The following is an 8058-nucleotide window of genomic DNA, read 5'->3' as shown; positions in this document are numbered from 1 at the left end:
CATCAGGGTTGGTTCCATATCTTAGCTATAGAAAATAATGCTACAATAAACATTGTTGTGGTGGTAGTTTTAGTATGGACTGGTTTGTGATCATTTGGGAGAATGCCCAAAAGTGGGATTGCTGTATAATAGGGAGCTCTATGTGGAGGCTTTTGAGGAACCTCCAAACTGCTTTCCAAAGTGGATGAACAAGTTTACACTCCCACCAAGAATGCAGTAGGCTCCCTTCTGGCCATATCCCTTCCAGCATCTGTTGTTGTAAAAATATGGAACGATTCACTAATTTGTGTATCATCCTTGTGCAGGGACCATGCTAATCTTCTCTGTATGTTCCAATTTTAGTGTGTGTGCAGCCAAATTGAGCACAAAACATTTTTATAAAGAGTAATTGATTTTCTTAAACTAGACAATTCAACAAAAATAAGTTCAAAAGAATTGTGAAATTTTAGAACCATGTGTTTCTTACATAAGCACACATTTAAGAATAAAGTCAAGATTGACATATCAAAAACAAAATAATTCCAGATATTTGTTGTTCATGAGATTTGTAGGAGGAAGAATTCAATTATTCTACAAAAGGCACTTGTCATAATGATCATTGCAGCAAATGTTAAGGTTTGTTAAAAGTTTTAATGTTTTAAATATGTTTAATTTTGGGATTTGCTTATATATGGCAAAATTAAGACTGTTTGGCAGGTCATAAAAATTTTTGATAAAGTATATAATATTTCTGGTAGCATGTACTAGTAAGTATGTACATTTCAGATTTTATAGAAACTTTACTAATGAGAAGTTGCAAAGACTGTGTAAAGAAGCAGTTAAGATTTTAAGTTAAGATTTTAAGTACACAGTTTCTGTTAAATCTTCAGGGCTCCTTTACGTTATATGTTAGTGATGAACAAATAATGATATAATCCACATACAAATGATGAGATGAACTATAAATAGTAATCTTAGTGAGTAAATTTAAATGCTACTTATAGCTTTATCCAGTTTTAAATGTACAGGAATATGAGAAAATAGTAAACTCTACTATGTACACTTCAAATACTGAAAAACTTGGTAATTGTTTTGTTTTTTATTTTAGTAATCATTAATATTTAATTATTGTTTTCTTTATTTATAGCATTTTTCCTTGTCGTAATATAATACAACTTTTTGTGAGTCATGATTAAGAGGTACTTTGAGAATATCATTGGGATGTCCACAAAATTTTTCATAGGTGCATGTGAATTTACAAAGAACAAAACTAAAAACAAAATATTGATTAAAAATTATATCAAGTAGAGTCTGAATCAGGAGTGTTGATAAATGTCCACACCTAAAATCTTAACCTTAGGCTGGAGCATCTTATTTAAATACTGTTGAGAATTTCAAGACTTCTTTATGTAGGGCCCTTAGAAGCATGTACAGCATGCATGTGTACAAAGCCAGTGACAACAGGCAAATATGACTAAGTTTCCCCAAAAGGAATCTATGAAGTCAATAGTTATCTTCCCAAGCAGATGAAAAAAATGCGTCCAAAATGATTCAGTGCACCTACATTTGTGGAGTTATTTAAGTTATGGATTCTTTGTTAGACATATTCTTTTCTTTTAAAAATTGTCAAATATTAGCTTTATAATAAACTTTGTCTAGTATTTCTTGGTTCAAAACAGAAATCTTGATACAGTTGATGTCACTTGGCTTTCTTACTTTCTCAGTTCAAAGCCAACCTAGGCAGGAAAGTCTGTCACATTCTTATCTGTAACCAAACACCAAAAACGCCAAAAGTGGAGTTTGGCTCAAGTAGTAGAGTCCTAGCTTTGGGGGAAGTTGGCCAGGGAAGACATTTGTTCAGAGACATGGTCCAGCCTCTGAGTTCAAGCTCCAGAACCAGGACAAACTAAACAAACGAACAAGAAAAAAACGCACATATTTCTTTGGGACCATCCATAAAGCACTGGTTTGAGAACAGGCTCCTTTTGCTGATCATACTCACTGGATCCTGCTTTTTTCGAATACTAATTGTGCTGGAGAATTCAGGACAAGACTAAAGGAATTAATAAGTGACTCCTGCAACAACAGAATCATCTCAATAGTGAAATATCCATGCAAAAGACAAATTAAAACCTCCAAATCTTTGTTTCCTTGCAAAAGAAAACTTTTAAAACAATGTTTATTTCCTTTTGTTCTATGCTGGCCTTCAAATGGCACATTGTTTCCTTTTGAAATACTTTAAAGAAGTTTTTATATGAATAAAGAACACACTCGAAAAAAGACAGGGACAGTTTCTTCAAGCTTGGATTCTTTTTTTTCTAACAATGAATATATATTTCTTACAGTGAAAATACTGAACAGAGTGGTTACAATTACATGTGCAAGATAATGAGTACAGTTTTTATCAAGCATTGTAGCCTACTCTTTGGTTTCCCCTTCCAATCCCTAGACATAAAAGAAATGCAAATCAAAACAATATTGAGATATCACCTCACCCCAGTTAGAATGGGTATAATCAAGAACTCTAATAACAACAGATGCTGGAGGGGATGTGGAGTGCCACTTTTGGGCATTTACCCAAATGTTTACAAACAAGACCACACTAAAGCTACGAACACAACTATGTTTATTGCAGCATTATTTACCATAGCTAAGATCTGGAATGAGTATAGTTTTTATCAAGCAATGTAGCCTACTCCTTGGTTTTCCCTTCCCATCCTCCCCTCCCCCCTCCATCCAATCCTCCTCCCCCCAACAACAAAGTTGTAAAGTTCGTTTTTGAAATAACGAGTTGTTCATCTCATTGCTGCAATGGTTCCACCTGTATCCCTATTTAAATGATTTGTTTTTTTTTCCGTTCCCCTCCAGAAATTATACCGACATCAAATACAGTGAAATCAGGGGTTATTGTTATCCCGTGGGGAAGGGACATAAAAAGCAACAAGGAAATCATCTTATAAATGTGTTAGAAAAAGTCACATGAAAGAACAAAAAACATTCGAATACATATCTTAGGGTTCATTTCCCTAACATCAACTTATCTGACCTTTTCTGTTTGACTCAGACATATACTAGTTATTGGAAATAGGAAAACCATGGGACCTATGTTTCTTTGGGCGTGGCTTACTTCAATTAATATAATTTTTCCAAGTCTTTCCAGTTCCTAACAAATGTGGCAATGTCATTCTTTCTGATGGAGGCATAGGATTCCATTGTGTATATATACCACATTTTCTTGATCCATTCATCTACTGAGGGGCATCTGGGTTGGTTCCATACCTTAGCTATGGTAAATAAGGCTGCAATAAACATAGTCGTGCTGGTACCTCTAATGTGGCCTTGTTTGTGAACATTTGGGTTAATGCCCCAAAGTGGGATTGCTGGGTCTTAGGGGAGCTCTATGTGGAGTCTTTTGAGGAATCTCCAAGGATCGACCTCAGGACCACTGGAATAGAATTGAAAACCCAGAAATGAACCTACAAACCTATAGCCATCTAATCTTTGATAAGGAGCTAAAAAAATTGAAGAAAGGCACCCTCTTCAGGTAAAATGAATGTTTTCAGGCTTCATAGAACTAGCACAAAGACATCTTTGGACATGAGGTAACACGCCTTTCAGAGACAACTTAGTAAATACAAAATATAAAATTTAAAAACATTATTCATGTACATATGGCCATATAAGATAATGTTAAGAAAAATGAAACCTAAGATAGGGACACAACTTGTTTTATTCTTTATTGAAATTGTTTTTAATGTATCTAAAATGTACTATGTGATTTTTTCGTTTTTCCTCCATGTTCTTCCCGCATGATATAACTCCTGTTTTCACTGGATATGATGTTGGTGCCCTGCATCTTGCATATACATTTTTCTAGTGTGGGAAGGGGAATTGAAACAACAAAATGCTGAAACAAAGATTCAGGATGAACTATTGTAACAATGATATGAACAAGACACTATGTAGAAAACGAATTTTACAACTTGTGGAGGGGGGGGGAATTGGGCAGATGGGGAGGGAATGGATAACACAGGAAAAACAAAAGAGGATGTAACAATAAGAAATGTACTCATTACCTTACTTATGTAACTCTAAGCCCTCGGTACATTATTTTTTACTATAAAAACATAAAAGAAACCATTATCCATGAGTACATTAACTTCAAATTCCGTAAGTGCTCTTAAATTAAACTTAACTTGGAGAAGATTCTCAGAAAAGTTTATTTGTGTGTGTGTTGTGAATTATTTCCCAAGTGTACACAAGTTAACAGTAGAAGAAACAATAGGAATAATAAGAGAAAGAAAAGTTCTGTGTTTAAGTATAATGGTTCAATATACTATAGAAGACTCTGCAAATAAGACAACATTGAACCAATAAAGCCAAGGCCATTATGTACATCTATGGGAGTGACATAGAGAAATAATTAATACTAAGAGGAACATGAACGATGAGGCCACTCTCTTTCAACTTCTATCTCTAAATCATGGTTGCTAATCACGCAAATTTGTAAAATGTACAATTGAAGAATAATTCTGGTTCCAAAGCAAGTTAGATATAAGAGCATGGACTTAACTGGAAAAAAAGTCCATGGTGAGAAAGCAGGAATTATACTGGCAATGAACTGGTGGCCAAGATCTCATTTCTTTTTCTTTCTTTTATCTTTATTCTTTCTTTCTTTCTTTCTTTCTTTTTGATGGTTGAGGCAGGGTTTGAACTCAGCCTGGGAAATATCTCTCCACTCTTCACCTCAAGACTAGTGTTCTACCTCTTGAGCCACAGCGCCACTTCCAGTTTTCTGGTGGTTAATTGGAGATAAGTGCCTCAGAACATTTCTTTCCTACTCATACAGGATTTGAACTGCAATCCTCAGATGTCAGCCTCCTGAATACCTAGAATTATAGGCGTGAACTCAAGTGATGGAATACTAGTCATGAGCAAGATTGCTGAATGAGGTTGCTGAGGCTTTTGCATACACACATACAAACATACACATACACACAGAGGCACATATATGTGCAAACACACCTGCACAAATAAAACAACTCTCAGAATATGGAGAAATGTTAGAAAACAATAGAAAATATATCCTGAGTAAGACTAGATCAAGTGATAATTTTTAATATTAGAAAGTCCTCAAGTGAAATTTATTCAAAGTTTGATAATATTACATACCTAGGGACCAGAGATAAAAAGAAAGTCAAGTAATCATTATTAAAGGGATTGGATCCCTGGAAGAAGGAATCAGAGACCCCTGCAGGTGCATCTGAAAATGTTCATATCCTGTGTGAAATGATAGAACATCTTTGAAAGTAGTACATAAACAACTTGAACAGTCAGTCTAATGAATAAGATCATAGGAGAAGTTCAGAATTTCTAGTCTGTATCTAGATTAAATAAACCACCAAACTATGGAAGGGCAATTTGATACAAGCCTGGAATTCTAGCACTCAAGCTAAGACAGGAGATTAGAGAGTGGGATTACATAGTGATACCTTCCCTGGACCAGGTAGCATAATTTTGTCTCAATGAAACACACCAAAAAACAAGAAAGGAATACACAGTTGGAAGTTTGGGCTAATTTTGTCACTATGTTTTGAGAAGGCAAGTTTCCTATTGAAATGCAACTCATATATAATCCTCAGTTGTGTTTTAAATGCTCTCTGCATTACACAACATTCCTAGATGCAAAATGGCTCATGATTCCCAATCAAAAATTTGAAAAAATAAGCATCATTCTGTTGGATTTAAAAGAAATAATGAAGGATTACAAAAGTTTAAGCCTGGAAAAATACAAAGTTCATCTAATGTAGGACTTTGTAGACCTTGCTAAATTAGAATTTATATTTAAAATAAATATTTTGGTTTTGTTTCTAATTTCATATTCTATAGGATACTACAAAATTCTTTTTAAGTAGAGGTTTTAATTGACAAATTCACACATGAATCAGGCATTTTATTTGCTTAAAATATTCTTTCAAGCGAGGTATAATTAGAACTTAGTTAATTGATAATTCCAACAGTTCATGTATAAAATGAGATAGTGTGAATAATCTGCACAGAGTTGCCAACAAATGGATGATATTAATTTATTAATTTAGAACAAGCAATTTTTTGAGGCTTTGGTGTAACATGGTATGAAGACAATAATTGTGTGAGGTCTTGGTTCTTCTATCTATTTGTAATACAGGAAGAAATTTCCTTAATTACATGCCTCTGTATACAATGAGAAAAATGCGAGGTTGGAGTTGGTTCTATTTTTTGGTTTGTCCTCAGGTTTGAACTCTGGGCCTGGCCACTCTCTTTGAGCCAGTTTTTGCTGAAGGCTCATGCACTACAACTTCAACCTCAGTGCCACTTGAATCTGGCTTTTCCTGAGAAGTTTATTGGAGATAAGAATCTAAGGAATCTTCCTGACTGGGTGGGCTTTGAACCACAATCTTCTGGTCTTAGCCTCCTGAATATCTATGATAGATAAAAATATAAGTAATATTTGCAAGTGCTCTGATTTCTAGAACTCAGAAAAATGTTGCAGCAAAGTTTAGTGTAGTGTACTTTCCACAATAGGAAAGGCATCATATTAGCACAAGTGTAGTATCTTTTCACAATAGTGATAAGCTATTCATGATGTGAATTAAGGGAATTTTAAGGTGCACCATACAAATTGGAAACTGTTGGGCTACGAAGACTTTATGGCATAAAAGCTTGGGATTGATGATCACAGAAATAATAGCTTACTCTGATGAACAAATGTTTACTCTTGAGGAATTAATTATTACACATACTTCGTAGTTATATCCTCCACCAGAATGTGGCTATTTTTTTTCTGTTGATTTCTCACTATGTAGCACCCCATTAGAAACTGCAGTTATTGCAGAATTAAATATCATACAAACAGGTACTGTTTTGAATATCTCTGATATGGAATGTTCAGAATTTGAAAATGAGTAGTTAGTATTTGTAAGAACTTTGAAGAACACATATATTCTGTCCTTTTAACAATTATTCAGTTTTAAAAGTTAGGAGTTTCCAGAGAATTAAACTGTTTTCTGTTTTACTATGGGACAATATTAACTTATAATTTTTTTTGAAAATTATGACAGATATATTGTGAAAATATTGTATATTTAGATTACATTCAAGTTGATGAACCTCTGATAAAGAAAGGTGTAATTAATTCAAATTAGATGCCAAATAGTGTTCATTTTTTAAAAGGTAATGCACATAGAATAATATTTACTATAGCAATACAGTGAAATTATACTTTATTTAACTTATTTTTGTTTAATTTTATTTTTAAGGTGATATATACAGGGGTTGCATTAATTGTAAGGTAGTGAATACATAACATGTCGAAATTTTACCCACTACCTCATTTTTCTCACACTTTTCTTTTCCCCCCAAACCCCTCACAAGTTGTAATGTAAATTTCCAACATGTTGTCTTGTGAGTATTGCTATTGCATTGGTTTGCCCTTTGAACTTTGTCTCCCCAATTTGTTGTTCATCTTGCCTTCTCAAATTAAGATAAATGCATGTGCAATACACACAGTACTGAAATCAAATACAGCAGGGGATAAACTATAGGGGAAAACACAAAAGAAAAAAGAAATCACATAGTACATTAAAAAAAAACACCCACAAAGAAAAACCTCTATTTCCATATCTAGATGTTTATTTTGCTCAACATGATCTTGTATGGTCCTATATGCAAAGCTTTTGAGCCATTCTGCTCATCTGCTAGTGTTATTCTATACATATCCTATTATTACAAATGAGGGAAACTATGGAATCTGTGTCTTTGGGTCTGGCTTATTTTATTTAGCAGGATTTTAAAAAATCTTTCCATTTCCTTTTGAATTGGAAGCATAGAATTCAACCATATATATATATATATATATATATATATATATATATAAACAAAATGTGATATATATACATATATGTATATATACATATATATATACATATATATACATATATATATATATATATACATATATATATCACATTTTGTTGATTCGTTCATCTACTGAATGGCATATTGGTTTGAAAATGTTTGCATGTAAGTATCATTTAGGGT

General features: G+C 33.4%; 1 non-coding gene across 1 annotated transcript; it reads right to left on the bottom strand.

The window, feature by feature from the left end:
• Nucleotides 1-260: 260 nt before the first annotated feature.
• LOC138821929 (U6 spliceosomal RNA) lies at nt 261-366 on the bottom strand. Its single transcript, XR_011370270.1, has one exon. It is a non-coding gene; the product is annotated as a U6 spliceosomal RNA (small nuclear RNA).
• Between the last annotated feature and the right edge of the window lie 7692 nt (nt 367-8058).

This window comes from Dipodomys merriami, unplaced genomic scaffold, assembly GCF_024711535.1.
Source record: "Dipodomys merriami isolate MVZ:Mamm:240054 unplaced genomic scaffold, mDipMer1.0.p SCAF_966, whole genome shotgun sequence".
Lineage (NCBI taxonomy): Eukaryota > Metazoa > Chordata > Mammalia > Rodentia > Heteromyidae > Dipodomys > Dipodomys merriami.
The sequence above is the reverse complement of the archived record's forward strand: the minus strand, read 5'-3'. Positions and strand labels throughout refer to the sequence as shown.